The sequence below is a fragment of the Sminthopsis crassicaudata genome, chromosome 2, assembly GCF_048593235.1.
Source record: "Sminthopsis crassicaudata isolate SCR6 chromosome 2, ASM4859323v1, whole genome shotgun sequence".
Lineage (NCBI taxonomy): Eukaryota > Metazoa > Chordata > Mammalia > Dasyuromorphia > Dasyuridae > Sminthopsis > Sminthopsis crassicaudata.
Genome location: NC_133618.1, coordinates 349,757,101 through 349,776,602, shown reverse-complemented (window position 1 = coordinate 349,776,602; position 19,502 = coordinate 349,757,101). Strand labels below are relative to the sequence as shown.

The 19,502-nt window shown below is 34.9% G+C and overlaps 1 long non-coding RNA gene across 1 annotated transcript; it reads left to right on the top strand.

The window, feature by feature from the left end:
• The first annotated feature begins 9,565 nt into the window (after positions 1–9,565).
• Positions 9,566–19,023, top strand: LOC141556525 (uncharacterized). The gene is made up of 3 exons (XR_012486549.1): positions 9,566–9,793; positions 10,335–10,420; positions 18,782–19,023. It is a non-coding gene; the product is annotated as an uncharacterized LOC141556525 (long non-coding RNA).
• Positions 19,024–19,502: the final 479 nt, after the last annotated feature.

Sequence of the window (19,502 nt, the reverse complement as noted above, 5' to 3'; positions counted from 1 at the left end):
GTGAGATAGTCCATGTATTCTAGAAGCCTATATTTTATTAAGGTGAAATTATATACATGTACATATTTTTATGTGCATGCATATATGTGTGTGAAAATTTCTTTATAAAAGTCTAAATTTGCCTCTTTATAGCTTTTACTCATTGTTCCCAATTCAGTATTCCAGGACAGTGTAGAAATCTAATTTTTTTTTTCATATGATAGCTTTTCAAATACTTCACAGAATTTCAAAGTTGAAAGGAACTTCAGTGGACATAAAGAATTACCTCTCTAACATACTTGACAAAGCGTTGTCCGACTTTTTCTTGAACCTACTGCTTCTCAGGAAAGCTTATATTCTATTTTTGGTTATTTCTAATCATCATAGGGAAATTAAGTGGTATAGTGGATGAGTCAGAAAGACTCTAGATACTTACTAATTCTGTGATGCTGGGCAAGTCACTTTATTCTCTTTGCTTCAGTTTCCTCATCCATAAAATGAGCTGGAGAAGGAAACTAGTTTTCTTTTGCCAAGAAAACACAAAATAAATTAAGAAAAATCAGACACAACTGAAAAACAAGTGAACAATAATAAATTGTTAACAGTTTCTTCTTACATTTAACCTAAATTTATATCTATGCAATTTTCACCGTTTAAGTCTCTTCTTCCACAGGAGAGATCCTGTGATTTCCATATGGCACAAACTTGAGACCATTTGTCTTCTTAGTCACACATCTCTTAATGCTCTCCCACTTATCAGTGTCGTTCCTGACTATGGCACTCAGAAAATATAGTATTCCAGATGCAAATTGTCCAGTATCAATCAATCAGTAAACATGTTTTAAGCTATTATGTATCAGGAATTCTGTTAAGTGTTGAGTATACAACACTGCCCTCAAGGAGTTTATAGTCTTAATGAGGGACCCAACATGCAAACAAATATATACAGGATAAACTGGAAGTAATTAACAGAGAGAAAGAACTGGAATTAAGAAGAATTGTGAAGGCTTCCTATAAAAGTTGGGATTTTTGATGAGACTTAAAGGAAGCCAAAGAGATCAGAAGTCAGGGCTGAGGAGGGAGAATGTTCCAGGTGTGGGGAATAAATAACTAGAGAAAATGCTTGGACTTGAAAGATGTCAAATTGTTTATGGAGCAGCCAGGAGGCCAGTATCACTAGATTGAAGGGTACATGGGCTGCTTTAAAGGGGCTCACAATTTATTGAAAGAGACAATACACAATAAAATATACCCAAAGTATATATAGGATAAATTAGGAAAAAAATTAAAAGAGGGAAGGCACTAGAATTAAAAGGGATTGGGGAAAATTTATGACAGGAATTTAGTTGAGACTGAAAGCAAACAAGGGGACAACAATAAGGAAGAGTATTCTATGCATGATCAACATACAGAGAAAATGCTTGGAGTCAAGAGATATGGTATGTAGTGTCTTCTTCATGGAACAGCCAAAAGGTCAGTAGTACTGCATCAAAGAGTAGGTGGAAGGGAGTAAGGTGTAAGAAAATTTGGAAGGTAAATGGGGGCTTGGTTATGAAGGACTTGAATGTTAAATAAAGGATTTTGTTTTTAATAATGGAAGTAATGGGAAGCCACTGGACTTTACTTAGTAGGGGGAATGACATAGAATAAGGAAAAAAATATAGTCCTTGCAACCTTAAAGACACTGAGTCACCTTGCTAATCTTTATGGGTTTGAATGAATCTTATAATTTCTATATTAAAAACTATGTTAATCATATTCTATTTAAATTATATTCCATGTGAAAATGTCATTGTTTTATTTTTGTGAGTAAGTGGTACAGTGGACATTCACTCTAAAAATACATTGTAAGTAAGGTGGTATTCATGGCACTGATGGAAGAGGAATTTTTTTTTTTTCTTTTTCTGAGGCTGGGGTTAAGTGACTTGCCCAGGGTCACAAAGCTAGGAAGTGTTAAGTGTCTGAGACCACATTTGAACTTGGGTCCTCCTGAATTCAGGACTGGTGCTCTATCCACTTCGCCACCTAGCGGCCCCTGGAAGAGAAATTTCAAGTGTTTAAATCACTTTATATACATTCAGGGGACACAGTAGATATTTTCAGTGTCATTCTCAATACATATCAGAGGCAGGTTTTGAACTTTTTGGATTTGAGTCCAGCTCTTTATTATGCCATTCTTTCACACACACACAGCCAAGTGGCACAGTGAGACAGCACCAAGCCTGGAGTCAGAAAGACATGAGTTAAAATCTGGCCTCAGACATTTACTAGCTGGGTGACTCTGGACAAGTCTCTTAACCTTTTCTTCACTTTCCACATTTGGAAATGAGCTATAGAAGGATATGTCAAACCAGTCCACTATTTTTGCTAAGAAAACCTCAGATGGAGAGTCTACTCTTCCTTATTGCTGTCCCCTCATTTGCTTTCAGTCTCAACTAAATTCCTGTCAAACAAAATACACACATATACATATGTATATGTAGAAATATAAATACATAAAAATAAACATAAGGTAGATTTTTGAGAAGCTATGAGTTGGGCAGAAATCAGAAAAAGCTTTGTGTGGGTGTTGCTTGAGCAGAGTTTTGAAGCAAAATATTCTGAGAGCCAGAGATGAGATGTATTCACTCTCAGCATGAGGAACATGTAGTGCAAAAACATAAAAATGGAAGATACAAAATTATATATAAGAATCAAGAAGAAAGTATGAGAATATGATGAATTGTCTAATAAGACTTAGAAGTGCTTTTAAAAGCTAAAGAGAATTTATATTGGTTTCTAAAGTAAATAAGAGTCACCAATGCGTGCGTGTGGCTCCTCTCACCCAGATGCTACTGTTAACAGTCATGCCTTTCCCCTCCCCCCCAGCCTTCAGATGTCCTTTGGCTATTGTCTCATACAGTGGTTCTTTACCAATCTTACCTTATTCATAGGACTTCAGAGATGTCTGGCCACCGCCTCACCGAGAGGTGGTTCTCAGTACAACAAAGCACCTAAGTACATGCAAGCACAAGATCTTTATTCCATGTGTTCATATCCTGCCCCTAGTTGACCTCCTGCTGACTCCTAGTGAACTCCTAATAAACTCTACCTACTTCCTGGTCCCCACAGCTTAAATAGAGTCTATGAGGTCACATGTACAGCCAATTAGAGAAGGAGATGCCTCCCATTGATAAGGAGATCTCAATGCAACTAGAGCTTTCACTTACTAAGCCGTCCACACTGTTTGCAGAAAACCACATCCAGGGATCTCAGGCTTAAAGGCCTTTGTACTTCCTTATTGCACTATCCAAGCTCCTCTTCCGACCCTTATACCAACACATCCTAAGTGAAGGACATACTTACTTTGACATACATTTCAGGAAAATCATTTGGCTGCTCTTGGGAAGATAGCTTAGAGAGGGGAAACCTCTTATGAAGCAAGGAGGACTATTAAGAGACTACAAGAGACTGGTTTAATGGTGATGAGGATCTCAACTAGAGTGGTGGCCATGTAAGTAGAGCGAAGGGCACAGATGCAAGAGACAGAGCAAGATTTAGCAATTAACCAATGTAAAAGAGATTGAAGAGTTTGATTGAAGAGATTGATAATGTTGAGTTTGGAAACATGAGTATCATGGAAACATGAGTTGGGGGACACACAAAAATAATGAATTAAGTTTTTTTAGACATGTTTGGATGTCTGTGGAACAGCCAATTTGAAATATCCAATAATCAGTTTGAGATGTGTGACTATAACTCAATAGAGAGTCAAAAAAGTATACATACATACATGTATGTTTGCATGTATGTATATATGTGAATGTAAATATACACACATTGGATTGATCAAGGACTGTTTTTTTTGGTTCTAATTTGTATCCTCTGCACTTAGCACAGTACCTGGCACATAATAGACATTTAAAATAATAAAGAGGGAAAGAGAAGAGGGTAAAGAAAGGATGGAGTGAGTCTAAGACAGAGCCTTAGTCTACTCTCACAGTTAAGGAATGAAATATAGATGGTAAAGATGCAGAAAAACATTGAGAAAGAGTGGTCAGACAGGTCACATGATAATCAAGAGAGAATATAATGAAAATCAGAGAGGAGAAAGTGGTCAATAGGGATTTACCAACACCTATGAAATGATAGGCCTAGATCTCTCCCTGTATTTTAATGATTGGTTTCCTTTGTTATTTAATGTATTTTATGTGATGTATTCTAAAACATTATTCTGAGGAGTCTACAGGCTTTACTAGATGGACAAAGAGATCCATGATAGAAAAAAAATATGGTTAAAAGCTCCAGTCTTACTAACTTTCAAGAGTATAGAAAGACCATATAGATACCAAGCAATTCAGCAACAAGGAGGTCACAATGAGTGCCACCAAAAAATATTTTTAAGACAAACATACCTGATCTCTGGTCCTGGTGCTAGAGATTTTCTTTAGGTAAATATATATTACCATAATTTAATGAAAACAATAAACTACATTTTAAAATAAAATGAATACACGAATTAATGCAATTAGATAACTAATGGTCCCAAATTTTCCAGGATGGCCTTGATTCTTCAAATACACTGTACAATTCACCAATGCAGGGAGAGGAGGGGGAAAAAAGGTGGAGAACCACATAAGAACATTCCCTCCGCCCAATATCACACTGATAGATTTTGAGTTCAAAAAACAAGATCTACCCACAAGCTTAATCAATCTGAAGGGAAATGGTCCTAATATTTTTCCATCTATTTTTTAGCTGCTGCAGTGTACCCTAAATAAGAAAGGGTTTATTTTCTCCACTACCTTGTTCCAAATTGACATTACACTCACTTAGGATAATATGTCATATAGAGGAAACATGAAATGTTGAGAAAGCATCCTAGTCTGAAGTCTTTTGATTGATTTGAAAGAAGAAAGTAGTCAAAGGGCTGAATTATTTTAGGGAAATAATTTTCCAAGGTATGACAAAAGTTAATTATCTATTGCTCTATTTGAGGAACTAAAGTAATAATTGAACTGTTTACTAAACCCCGCACCCTTTTTCAATCTTGACTACAAAATACTTTGACAATTGGTGGTACTGAGGCTCAGGCTTAAAGTAACTTTAATTTAATCTCTAATTAGAGATCTAGAGCATTTTTTTTCATATGACTATTGATTATTACCTTAGAAAACTATCTATTCATCCCCACTTATAAATTGGGAATACTTCTTATCACCTAACTTAGGACTTTAAAATTACTTTTATTAGATGCCAGAGATCATGAGGGAGACTGCCAATTTAAATATTTCTCTCTCTATGCAGAACAAATATTTATATTAAGGTGAATCAAAAGTTAATAAAGCAGTTTATGATTCCGGTGGCAGAAGAATTCTGAGGCTATTTAAAAACTAAGGTATCATAGAAAATGTTTATAACATAATATGATACAAGTGATCATGATCAGAAAATCCTCCTTTCCATTTGTGAACACTAAACACGTTTCAAAAGAAAAACAAAAATATTAATAACCAAAGGTTATCAAAGTCTAGCTAATAAAACAATGAGATAAGTTATATGCCTTAGAAATAGGTCCTGTTTTATGCTCAACAATGTCCTTGTCACAGAAAGTTTCTTTTATTTTCATTCTCTTTTTTGCCCTTATCATTCCCCTTCTATCATTAAAGAGTGATATGATCAAGTTGAATGTTTTGAGAAACTTTTTTTTAATAGCTTTTTTATTTACAAGATATGTGCATGGGTAATTTTACAGCACTAACAATTGCCAAGCCTTTTGCTCCAATTTTTCCCCTCCTTCCCTCCACCTCCCTCCCCCAGATGGCAGGTTGATCAATACATGTTAAAGTACAAATTAAATACAATATATGCGTATATGTCCAAACAGTTATTTTGCTGTTCAAAAAGAATCAGACTTTGAAATAGTGTACAATTAGCCTGTGAAGGAAATCAAAAATTCAGGTAGACAAAAATAAAGGTATTAGGAATTCTATGTAAGTGGTTCATAGTCATCTCCCAGAGTTCTTTCGCTGGGTGTAACTGGTTCAGTTCATTACTACTCTGTTGGAACTGATTTGGTTCATCTCATTGTTGAAGATGGCCACGTCCATCAGAATTGATCATCATATAGTATTGTTGTTGAAGTATATAATGATCTCCTGATACTGCTCATTTCACTCAGTAGCAGTTCATGTAAGTCTCTCCAGGCCTTTCTGAAATCATCCTGTTGGTCATATTCAACCATTCTCCAACTGATGAGCATCCACTCAGTTTCCAGTTTCTGGCCACTACAAAGAGGGCTGCCACAAATATTCTTGCAGATACAGGTCCCTTTCACTTCTTTAGGATCTCTTTGGGACATAAGCCCAGTAATAACACTGCTGGATCAAAGGGTATGCACAGTTTGATAACATTTTGAGTATAGTTCCAAATTATTCTCCAGAATGGCTGGATGTATTCACAATTCCAGCAACAATGTATCAGTGTCCCTGTTTTCCCCCATCCCCTCCAACATTCTGCATTATCTTTTCCTGTCATTCTAGCCAATCTGACAGGTATGTTGTTTTGAGAAACTTAAAAAGTATTCTTTGTATTTAAGAAATATTTCATTATAATTCATGGCAGTTAACCCAAATTATCACTGTATTTGTTTTTTTAAATATTTTACTTTTTTCCTAGTTACACTTAAAACAATTTTTTATATTTGTTTTTTAAAACTTTGACATGCAGATTCCCTCCCTCATCCTCATCCCCACCTCCATTAAGAAAGCACATGTAACACTGTATCCTTAATTTTAACCTTTTAGTTGTTTAATTGTTAAATATTTGAGATTTCTAAAGGCATTTAGAAAAATTTGGGCTTCACAATATTATTTAATTCATTAATGTGTTAAAATGAATACCTTTACTTAGTTTTAAAAACAGTCTTTTGTGAAGGACTTGCTTTAGTTCATGCATTTTTTTCTAGTTGGTTTACTAAAAGATGGAATAAAAATTCAATTTTATATAATAAATATACTTTTTTTTAAAACATAAAGATAACTTTTAGAGGGAGATAACAATTTATGTATATCAGAAAGATTATCATTAGGCCAATTTTATAGGCTTTGCTATAAATTGAGAAAGGAGAACCTATAAATTAGGAAATTTTCCCCAAAGAGTAAACAGTACACTTACTCTTAAAAATTAAAATAATTTTTGACTAATAAAAAGTTATATTCTTTTACACCTACTTCCTGTCATTCCCACTGAAAAAGAAAAGAAAAAGAAAATCCTCATAACAAATATGCATAGTCACGCAAAATAAATTAAGCTATGTCTCATTCTGCATCTTGAGTCTATCTTTTGTTTTTCAGGAGATAAGTAATAACCTTCATCATCAGTTTTCTAGACTCATAAGTTGGTAATTGTGTTGATCAAAATTCTTAAGTCTTCCAAAGTTGTCTTTACCTTGTTGCTATTGTATAAATAGTTTTTCTGATTCTGCTCACTTTATTCTGCATCAGTTCACTTGTGTTCTGTTACATCTCTTCATTATTTCTTAAAGCACACTAGTGTTTTATTATATCCGTATGTCATAATTTGTTCAGTTATTCTAAAATAATGAGTATATCCATCCTTAGTTTCTAGTTCTTTGCTACTATAAAAAGAACTGCAAAAAAATTTCTATACACATAGGTTTTTCCCCTCTTTCTTTGATTTCTTGGGGGTATAGGCCTAGTAGTAGTACTGATGGCTCAAAAAGGTATAGACTGTTTATTAATTTTAGGACACAGTTCCACATATTGTCCCAGAATGATTGAATCATTTTTTCCCAGCAATAATGCATTAATATTCCTGTTTTCCAGCAGCCTTTCCAATATTTATAATTTTTCTTTCTTTCTTCTTCTTTTTTTTTTTTTTTTTTTTTTTTTGGTCTTCTTGACAAATCTGTTTGATGTGAGATGGAACTTTAGAACTGGAAAGAGAAATTTGCATTTCTCTAATTATTGTGATTTAATAAATATCCACCAATTGGGAAATGCCTAAACAAGTTGTTGTATATGATTGTGATAGAATACTATTGTGCTCTAAGACATTATGAGCAGGGTACTCTCAGAAAAACCTGAATAGATACTAAGTGAAATGAATAGAAGAAGAGAGTTATTGTACAGAGTAGCAACAGTACTGTAAAATGATCAACTGTGATGATTTAGCTATTCTTAGCAATACAATTATGCAAGACAACACTGAAGAATTTATCATGAAAAATGTAATATTCCCAGAAAAAAAAACTGATATAGTCTGAATACAGATCAAAACCTACTTTTTATATTTTATTTTTCTTAGAGTTTTTTAGTCTATGTTTTCTTTTACAGTATAATTAATATGGAAAAAATTAATATGACTACACATGTATAACCTATATTAAATTGCTTACCTCCTCAATGAGGAGAGTAGGGGAAAAGGGAGAAAATTTGGAACCAAAAATGTAAAACAAATGTTAAAAATTGTATGTATAATTGGGAGAAAATAAAACACTGAATTAAAAAAATTTTTTTTAAAGTTTCCTTATGTTGAGCCTAAAACTACAAAGGGTAGAGAAAGACAACAAAACAAAGGAATCACTAACTCTGGATAACTGGTAAAAGGAGAGCAGAAGAAAGGAATTGCAAAACATAGGACAGAGGAATAACTAATTGTTTGTGGCCTCCATTATCAGGGTCTTGCAATAGTTGACCATGTTTAAAATCTGGTTTATCACTCATAACACTGGGGAATTAGGCTGCCTTTCTAATCTGACTTCCCACTATTCCCTTATATAAATACATGCCCTACACCCTAGTCAGTCTGAAATTGTTGTTATCCTTATGAAAATATCTTACATTTTTCCACCTCTGTGCTTTTTCATGCCCTCAGAATACTCCCTTCTTTCCATTCTATCTACAATTTTCAAGAGCTTAGTCATTCATCTTTCAAAACCCAACTCAAATGCTACCTAATGACTTAGTAGTATGAACCTTTATTCTTCCAAATTCCTCTCACACTTGGTTTCTCTTACCTTTCCTGGCTTTCGGTTACATGTACCTATTTCATCTCATTTATTAGATAGTAAATTCCTTAAGGACAAGAAGCAAAGGATAACTTTGCATTCTCTACAGCAAAGCTTCTTAAACTGTAAATCACAACTCCACATGGGGTCACATAACTGAATGTAGAGGTCCAAAAGTTTTGCAAGTGTAAAAAGTTTCTTTATGCAACAACCAAAAATTAGTTCAAAATCAAAAAGTGAAATGAATCTGAAGTGTTTCTGGCAGCACTTGACTATGTTGTATGACACAACTTTACTGCATTCTTGCTTCTGAGTACACAATGTGCACTTTGCGCAGTACGTGAACAAAGCATGCATGAACACTGCCAGAAAGACCTTGGCTCAGATTGGAGATGGGATCATGTGAAATTTTCTCAGGCTAAAAAGGATAGTGAGTGGAAAAATTTTAAGAAGCTTTGCTCTACATACAGCACATAAAATAACTGTAGTGGAATTAAGTGTTATTGAATGAAATAAAGGCATTTCAGTCTACTTTGTAAAACAATTTGAAATCTACTCTCTCATTTTCTTATAGGCTGATGGCTAATTAGAATACCCTTTTTTTTTTTTTTTTTTTTTAAATGATGCAATGGAAAGTTTTGAGCCCTCTGTTATGAAGGGAAGGCTTTGGGGGGAATTTATTTCTCCATCCCGCAGGCCTCCAATCAGAGGAGAGGCAACTGAAGATACTGAGATGTTGAATGTGAATGGATCAATCTCCATGTTGATGAGATTTCATTATCATGCTGCTGGATTTATCCAAAGGTAAGTAGTCCCAGTGGAAACCAAGATCAGCTAATGGAAAATGAAGTTGCCTTTATTTATATAGATTCAACTATATCCCATTCATATACTTTTTGGGCTAATTTATTGCATGTATTTATTTTTTTTATTGAAAATAAGGATTAGTGAGAGCTTTATCTTTTTTTATTTCAAGTCTCTGAAATCTCATTTCTAAACTGTATTTTCTGTGGAATAAAGATCTTAGAATAGAATCTTTCTAAGTTCTTTGTCAATAAGTTAATATGTACATACAATTTGTAACTATTTAGACTTTTACAAAAAAAATTACAACTAAAAGATGAGTTTGTGTGGGATGCAAAAGTACTAACTCAAAATTGACTGTTCAAAGGTCTCTCTAGGTATTTCCATTCTTGTGAGAAACAGAGTCAGTCCCTTCACCAGAAAGTCAGGAGCAGGAAAAGCCAATTTTACAGAAATAAGAAGCATAGTTACATAGTCGAGGTTTACAGAAACCCTAAAATCATTGGCCAACTCGATCTTTATTCTTTGTTTTGGAATACAGGTGCGCTTTTTGTGGTACCAGGATCTTGGTTAAGCAATAAATGTTTCAAAATGTTATTAAGAAAAGGGGTCTGTTTTGCTTCAGAGGTAAGTAATCAATTAGATATGGATGGTCATTAAACAATTGGTCAGGTTTTTCTCTAAGCAGTTAAACAAGGGTCAAAACAGGTTACCTCAGGTATTTTATGCTGGAAGAACAAATCTTTGCTCTTCTCCTAAAGCCTTAATAATTAAACAGAGCCTTAGTGCTGAGTCTATACAACTAACAGTTTCACTCAAGTTAATTTACTTTATCCAACTCATATATTATATTTACTTTTATTAGTTCAATTTCACTGTTCTGTGCTGTGAAACAGATAAATGAAATGTGCATTGTCTATAAAGCCCCATTTTAACTTGGGATGGAAAATGCAATCTGCATCCAGAGAAAGAACTATGAAGAATGAATACAGATCGAATCACATTATTTTCATCTTTTTTTTTTTTTTTTTTTGTCTTGTTTTACCTTTTTTGTGGTTTTCCCTTTTGTTCGGATTTTTTTTTTTTTTTTTTTTTTTTTTTTTTAACAACATGACTGCTAAGAAAAGAAGTTTAAAATGATTGTACATATATAACATATATCAGATTGCTTGCTATCTTGAGAAAGGGGATGGTGGGTAAGGGAAGGAGAGAAAAAAATCTGGAGTTGAAAATCTTACAAAAATGAATATTGAAGACAATTTTTATATGTAATTTATAAATACTGTTTAAAAATACTGATGAAAAGAAATTTCAAAATAATTGTCATATAAAAATAAAGCCCCATTTTAGTACTCTGTAGTTGATTCTCTCTTCCTGTTCTTTCAGTCTTTAAAAGTGGTTTCTTTCTTTATATTTTTAAAGTGATGAGGTGTAAGAATTAAGGGTAAGAGATCCCTTAACAGCAGTGGGATGGATCCCCCTTGGCTGGTGTGCAGGTTTTATGAAAGAATTTGCAAACCCCAATAAATACAGGCATGAGGTTTGTGGCAAAGAATGGGTTTATTTACGTTAAGAAAACAGTACCCTAAGAAGATACCTTTCTTAGCAAGCAAACTCCTGATTAGGAATTTAGCAAAGATAAGTGTTATGCCACAATTCTCTTTTATTGCCCTGCCTCAGTTTCCCTGCTTCTCAGTTCTGCAAAACCTCCCCTCCTTCTTTATCAGAATAGTTGATAAAGATAAAAGATCTTATATTTTAGAATATCAAGATGCCTCTCCCCATGTCCTGGGTGCCTCCCCCTGATGAGAGTTAGGTAAGGGGTAACCCCTTCTGGTTTGGTGCAAGGATATATAGTTAAATGCAGTCTAGTGATGGCACAGAGTCCCCTGTAAAGGAATTTACAGAGCCCCAAAACCTAGATTGATAAAAAAAGGTTTATTGTAGGGATTTGGAAGTAAGGGTAAAGGTAGAAAGACACCAGGGCCAGAGCTGGTCGCCGGGCAGACAGGAACCCTTGGCATAGTTGACGTAAGAATGCCATGTTTGGTCTCCTGCAAAGAGTGGGCTCCAGGGTTTCCCTTTTTATACTCTTGAAGGTAGGTGGAGTCCCAGGCTCCTGGCTGGTTTCGGCCAGGGTTAGCATTGAATAGAATTCAATGGGTTTTTAGATAAGGAAGAAGCTGTTTGTGGGGGTTGGGGAAACCTGAGCAGATAGTAGGGGACTGGGAAAGCCCAAGTTCATTGGAATTCAAAAGAGTGCTTTTGACCAGGATTTGTGAATCAAAGGTGCTAGCTTCTTCAGCCATGGAGGGAAGCCCCCCCCTCCTTGGGAATCAGAAAGGAATCTTAAAGGGACCTCAACCCACATCACCCCTGATTATGTTATCTCATCTCTGGTGGCTCACACCACCCTGTCAGAGTCCTATTCCCACTCTCAGCATCCTGATTCTACCTCTGCCTCAGTCTATCCCCTGTGTCTGAGCCACTTGTGTATATAAGTCATTGAGAACTATGATTGTTGGCTGGATTCTTGGAGACAATAATCTCATTCAGCCCTGGGATCAAACCATGGATCCATTTGATCTCAGTATATCTCTCCATTTAATAACCTGTTAAATACTCTCTAATTTCTATCTTGCTCAGTTTCTCCAGCATTACAATAGGTTTGCACTGAGAAGAAAATATCTAGAATTAGTGGGCAAAATCCTTTTAGGATAGGTAGACAAATCCTTGGTTATATCAAGTCAGTCTTGGCCTGAGCAGGGGAGCAGTTTGAGGCACTCAATAGAGGATGTTGACTATGCCCCAGACTGAAATTTCCATTTGAATGAGATTACTTATCTTAGAGTTGTCTAGGAAGGCTGTGTCCCTCCCAGAATTTGAGAGTCAGGAGTACCCTTTTCCTCAAAGGGGACACAGTTCATATCAAGGCCTTTCCAACTCTTCCCCCCAAAAGATTTCAGTTTATATCAGAAGCATTTCCTTTCACTGGTTATAATGCTATCACTTCATTCTAAGACAAAAGAATTAGGAATACAGTATGCATACGGTATCTCAGTAAATATAAGGCACTATAAACCTTTTCCATATAGCCATACTGTCTAATTTTGAAGAAGTTCTCATTATTATCATCCCTTTTTTTTAGCCAGTTCTTATTGATTCCTAAGCAAATTCCTAAAAAGCTTTCCAGCCCCAATCCCTATATTTTATGAATTTTAAAAATCTACAGAAATATTTTGAAGCTTCACTTCTGATAAATGTCTTTATGCTGTTGACCAATTTCTTAGGAAGGTTTCCAATAGCTTTAAAGTCACAGTAATCTTCACTCATGAAGTATAACCAAATGTTGAGGTCTAGCTAAGGGATACTAAATAAAATTAGGAGTAATTGAGGCCTAGTGGCAGGTTCGGGGTACAGGGAGTCAAATGGAACTCCCCTGCAATCCCTTTGGATTCAGTGCAAGGATACAAAGTTAAATGAGGTCTAGCGGTGGTGAGAGTCCCCTGTAAATGAATTTACAGGCCCGAAAACCTAGATTCATAAAAAGAAGTTTATTGTAGGGTTTGGAAGCTTTTAAGGTTAAAGTCTGGTTAGTAAAAGGTATTAGATAGAGGAAGAAATACACCAAAAGTGGCAGGACAGAGAGTCTGTGATGCAAAGCATGGTGCCAGCATATTTCAACTCTCTGCCAAGAGATAATTCCAGCTTGGCTCTTTTATCTGCTTGAAGGGGCATATGGGTGGAGTCATAGATTGATTCCTCGAAGTCCAGAACCCACCAGGTGGGGGTTGGGCTACCTGAGCAGATCATTAGAATGGGGGCTGGGTATAGCCCAAACTGGCTCAGATCCTGATCTCTCCCCTTGGAATACAAAAGGGTGGTTTTGACCAAATCTTGTAAATCAAAGGTCAGTCCCAAAGGAAGTTGGAGATCAGAAAAGGAATCTTAAAGGGGGCTACGCCAGCATCAATTGGACTTGATACCTTCCATTTTCAAAATATTATCAATTGTTTCCTCTGTTTGAAGAAGAATTCTCTCATTTAAGGCTAAGATGTTGACTTCTAAAAAACAAAATATCTATCCATTCAAATTCGCTAAATTTGTTTTCCTTCTGTGTGGGACAGTATCAACCAGGAGTGCAAAGCATAAACTGCAAAATACCAGATTAAATAGCCTGAATGCAGAAGCCCTCAAAACTCCCATCTCCCTAGGGGGGGAGTTTTCTCCCATTGTTTGGGGGAATCTAGGCTTACATTCTAATCATGGAGATCTATCCCAGAAACAAAAGAATACAAGTCAATAATAATAAACAATTTAATTTTCCTAAAGAACTGCTATATAGGTAGATATGCTTAGATAAGAGAATTCAAAGCCATCATCACCTTTAAAAGAAGTACTTAAAAGCTAATAAAGAGATGGTGGGAAACAGGAGGGGAATGTTCTTTCAAGACAATGGTTGACCAGCAGCTAAACATCTATACTTGTTATTATAAAGTCTGAAGTCACAATTAAGGTATAATTTAAGGGTATATTCCCATGGGAGTATCTTCATTCAGTTAATTCCATATACTTCCTTTAATTTACTTCTAGTGAGCATGTTTAGTTCTGACCCTTTTGTGCATTTCTATTATAGAATTCAGTAAAATGTCATCCTACCCTAAAAATAAAGAAAACTGTTGATTTCTGTTCTATAACCTTATAATTTTACAGTTCAGAAAATCTTAGGCAGTCACAGCACTTAGCTTTTTTGGTACAATCTTATCCCCAAACTATAAGAGTATATTTTGTTCTGAAAGCAATTCTGATTCCTTGAAATTAATACTAAATGACTAAATTTATAGTGACATGGATAGAGTACTAGATCTTCAGAATTCAAATTTTTCCTTATTTAGAACAATACCATAGACCTCTGTTAACCTTAGTTTCCTTACTTATTTTAAATAAAATTTTCTTTTCCCCAGTTATACTTAAAAACATTTTTTTGATTATACATGTACATTCACTTTTTTTTACACATGTACTTATCAATCATATTAGTAGAGAGAGATCAGAACAAAAGAAAAAATCCACAAGAGAAAAAAGAAAATAGAAGAAAAAGAAAAAAAAATGAACACAGCATGTGTTGATTTATATTCAGTCTCCATAGGTCTCTCTCTGGATATGGATGATGTTTTCCATCCAAAGTTTATTGGATTGGCTTGGATCACTGAATCACTGAAAAGAGTCAAGTCTGTCCTAAATAATTGTTGCACAATCTTGCTATTACTGTGTACAATGTTTTCCTGGTTCTGTTTATTTCGCTCAGCATTAATTCATGTTCATGTAAATATTTTCAGGTCTTTCTAAAATCAGCATGTTCATCACTTTTTTATAAAACAATAATATTCCATTACTTTCATATACCATAACTTATTCAGCCATTACCTAATTGATGGGAATTAATTTTCCAGTTCTTTGCCATCACAAAAAGAGCTGCTACAAACATTTCTGCACATGTAAGTCCTTTCCTCTCTTCTATGATTTTCTTGGGATATAGAAGTACTGTTGAATCAAAAGGTATGCATAGTTTTATAGTCCTTTGGGCATAGTTCCAAATTGCTCTCCAAAATAGTGGAATCATTTCACAACTCCACTAAAAATGAGTCAGTGTCCCAGTCTTCCCACATCCCCTTCAACATTTATTATTATCTTTTCCTGTCATTTTAGTTGATCTGAGACATGTGAGGTAGTATCTCAGAGTTGTTTTAATTTTCATTTCTCAAATGAATAGTGATTTAGAGACTTTTTTTTCATATGACTATAGATGGGTTTAATTTCCTCTTCTGAAAATTGTCTGTTTATAGTGGGGAATGATTTGTATTCTTATAAATTTGACAGTTCTTTATATATTTTAGAAATGAGGCTTTTATTAGAAACACTAGCTATAATTTTTTCCCCCAGCTTTCTGCTTCCCTTCTAACCTTGGCTGTATTGGTTTTGTTTGTGCAAAACCTTTTAAATTTGACATATTCAAAGTTGTCTATTTTGCATTTCATAACGTTCTCTAGTTCATCTTGTAAAAAAACTTAAAACTTAAATGTTACACCACTGTGGAGAAGAATTTTTCTTTTGCATTATTTTTCCTATAAATGTAAGTAGACATTGCTTCAGTGAGAATTCCAAATAGAAGAAGAAATTTTGCCCTTTTGGATCTCCCTCTAAGCAGTAATGGTTGCATATTAGTAAACTATTGCTGATAGACATTGACTGAAATACAAAGTGCCAAGGATTTTTTTCCACAAGAGAAAAAGAATCTTAGTCAAATGAACTTACTGTCCTTTCTTACTGTGAATTTCAAGCTCTGCCAATTTCCCCCACAAATACAATAAATTTGCTCCTCAAGGCGAACATAAACTGGTGAAAAATCAAGAAGACTTGGGGCAGAACAAGGGTCCTTCTGATACAACTGAAGATGTAAAGAAAGATCCCAGGTTGGCATTAACCTGTCCCAAAGTGAAAACATCTCCAGGCAAGCTCCACAGAAACATCAAGGGATGATTTCTTGGACTATGTGGGTGTGGCTGGAACCTCAGCAGGAAATATAGAGACTTTTCACCTCCTAGATTGTTTGTCTAGTCAGGGTTTGAGTCCAGAAATAGAGTGAAACTTGGCTGATTAGGAACACCAGGCCCAGCTGTGCTGCTGAGACACAGGCCTGGGCAAGAAGGAACCAGCACCTGGTGAGTGCAGAAGCAGCAAGGCAGGGGCACTGCTGGCTGTGGGCATTTGCAGGAGGGTAGAACTCATGGTTTGTGGTTTGTGGTCAGAGGGTAGAGCTGAAGGGAAGTTTGAGGCAGCATCCCCCCACCCCATGATTAGAGTTACTTCCATTAATACCTCTTACTTTAAAAAAAAAAGTGAATTGTAAAGAAAGAACCCCACCATTGAAACATATAATGAGAACAAGGAAGATTCATCTTCAGAGGAGGACACTTTAGTTTTAAAAAAAAAAAAAAAGCTTCTACCCCAAAGAGTAACATGAAATGGCTTCTGGCCCAGAGAGAATTTATAGAAAAACTGAAAAAAGAATTTGAAAATCAAATGAAAAACATTGAGGAAAAAGTAAATAAAAAAAAAAAAAAAGCAAACCATCCAAGAAAAACAAGATTATTTAAAAAAGTTAATCAATTAGAAAATGAGTCTCAAAGATGAAAATAACTTGTTGAATATTAGAATTGAGGTGGCACAGTGGATAGACCACCAGCTCTGAAATCAGGAGGACCTGAGTTCAAATCTGATTTCAGAAACTTAACACTTCCTAGCTGTGTGATCTTGGGCAAGTCACTTAACCCTAATTGAGAGAAAGAAAGAAAATTGAATTAGGCAATCAAGAAATAACAAAACAGATTACAAAGAATGAGAAAATAGAATAGAATATGAAACATTTCATAAGAAAAACAGATTTGGAAAACAGATCAAGAAGAGAAAATATAAGAATAATTGGACTGCTGGAAAGTTGTGACCAAAAAGAAAACCTTGACACAATAATGCAGGAAATAATCCTAGAAAATTGTCCTGAAGTGATAGAACATGAGGGGAAAGTAAAATACAAAAAAATCTACCCATCATCATCTTAAAGAGATCCTTTGTGGAAAACAGGTAGGAATATTATAGCCAAATTTCAAAATCCCCAGATCAAAGAGAAAATTTTGCAATAAACAAAAATAAAAGCACTGAAGCTACAGTTAGAGTTGTACAAAACTTATCAGCAGCTACAGTAAAATACCACAGGTCTTGGAATCATATGCACAGACAAGCAAAAGAACTAGGCCTGCAATGAAAAATATGATATCCAGAAAAATTATCTATTACTTTCAATGAGAAAAAAATGGACATTCAATGAACTTGCAGATTTTTCAGGACTTTCTATCAACAAAATCTGAACTTAGCAGAAAATTTAACATATAAGAGCCAATATCAAAGAAAATTTTAAGGAACTCAACATGGACAAACTATTTAAACATGGACAAATTGTTTATATATATATATATGTATGTATATATATATATATATATTTTTTTAACATGGGAAATGTATGCTTTATGTTTACAATTTACATCAACAATAGGGTAAGCTCAAAAAAAAAAAGGTTACCTTTTAGTAAAGGTAAAAATAGTAATCATATCATATAAATGAGGAAGAATAGACATAGAAGCATTAGACGGGGGAGGAGGGCTCATAGTTCTGAAAACATACTCACATTGGAAATGGGTTTAATAGGCAACACTACATATATACCATAAAAGGTATAGAACCTTGCAAAATCTATAAAGAAATAAGGGGGAAGGGAGAAGTGGATGGGGAAGCAAAGGGTAAGGGAAGCAGACAAGGGAGGAATCCTTAGATGGGGGTAGGTGAAGTAATAAGCCAAGTTATAGAGAGAATTTAATGAGTCAGCAGGGATAGGAAAGACATGTATGTACTTGGAACATGTGTGTATGACTGTTTAGATATGTATATATCTACATATATATATACATCTTTTCTTAATTGTAGCTTGCTTGGGAATGTTGGGGGATGTGTGTGTGTATGTGTATGTATATTTCTACATACGTATTCTTAACTAAAGCCTGCTTGGGGATAGGAATGGGGATGAAAGGGGAAAAACAATAAAGTAAGTAAAGTGTACAGCAGAGAACAAAAGAACAATTTACAAATAAGTAAAGAAATGATAGACACTCATGAATATAATTTCTTCTACTAATATATATGAGAATATATATTAGTAGAATATATGAATATAAGAATATATGTGAGAGTGAATGTTCCATACACATTTGTTGAAGTTCCTGGGAATTAACCTGAAGTTGTCAGGTTCTAAATTACAATTTACTATTATCCATAATTGTTAGGTTCTTACTAAGTACTAATGAGATAATGAGATGATAGGTTCTTACTAAGTGCAAAGTCGGTACTTAACAATCCTCTAGTTCCGGCTCTCTACAGGAAGAAGAATCTGGCTGAGAGATTGAGTTGAGACAGCAGATCTCCTCCCAGAGAGCTATCAGCAGTTTCTGGAGACAACAGAACTTTACATATTGGCGTCCAAATGTGGGGCAAGGACTTTTGCTTATCCTGACAAGGACTTATTCTGAGCCCTTCAGAGGAGCTAGCCTGGACCCTTGCAATTTGGCGCCCGAACAGGGACCCTCAGACTGACAAGATCCTGATCTCAGTGGAAAAGTCTCTCTGACCCAGAAGCGTGAGTAACAAGGAAGCTTTGTTAAAGAGCTAAAATAAAATTTCTTTTTTTTTTTTTTTTAAAGCTTTTTTTTTTTTTTTTTAATTTTTTTTATTTTATTTTATAATTATAACATTTTTTGACAGTACATATGCATGGGTAATTTTTTACAACATTATCCCTTGCACTTACTTCTATTCAGATTTTTTCCCTTCCTCCCCCAACCCCCTCCCCCAGATGGCAAGCAGTCTTATATATGTTAAATATATTACAGTATAATTTAGATACAATATATGTGTGTAGAACCGAATTTTTTGTTGCACAGGAAGAATTGGATTCAGAAGATAAAAATAACAGTTTACATTCATTTCCCAGTGTTCCTTTTCTGGATGTAGCTGGTTCTGTCCATCATTAATCAATTGGAATTGGATTAGCTCTTCTCTATGTTGAAGAAATCCACTTCCATCAGCATACATCCTCGTACAG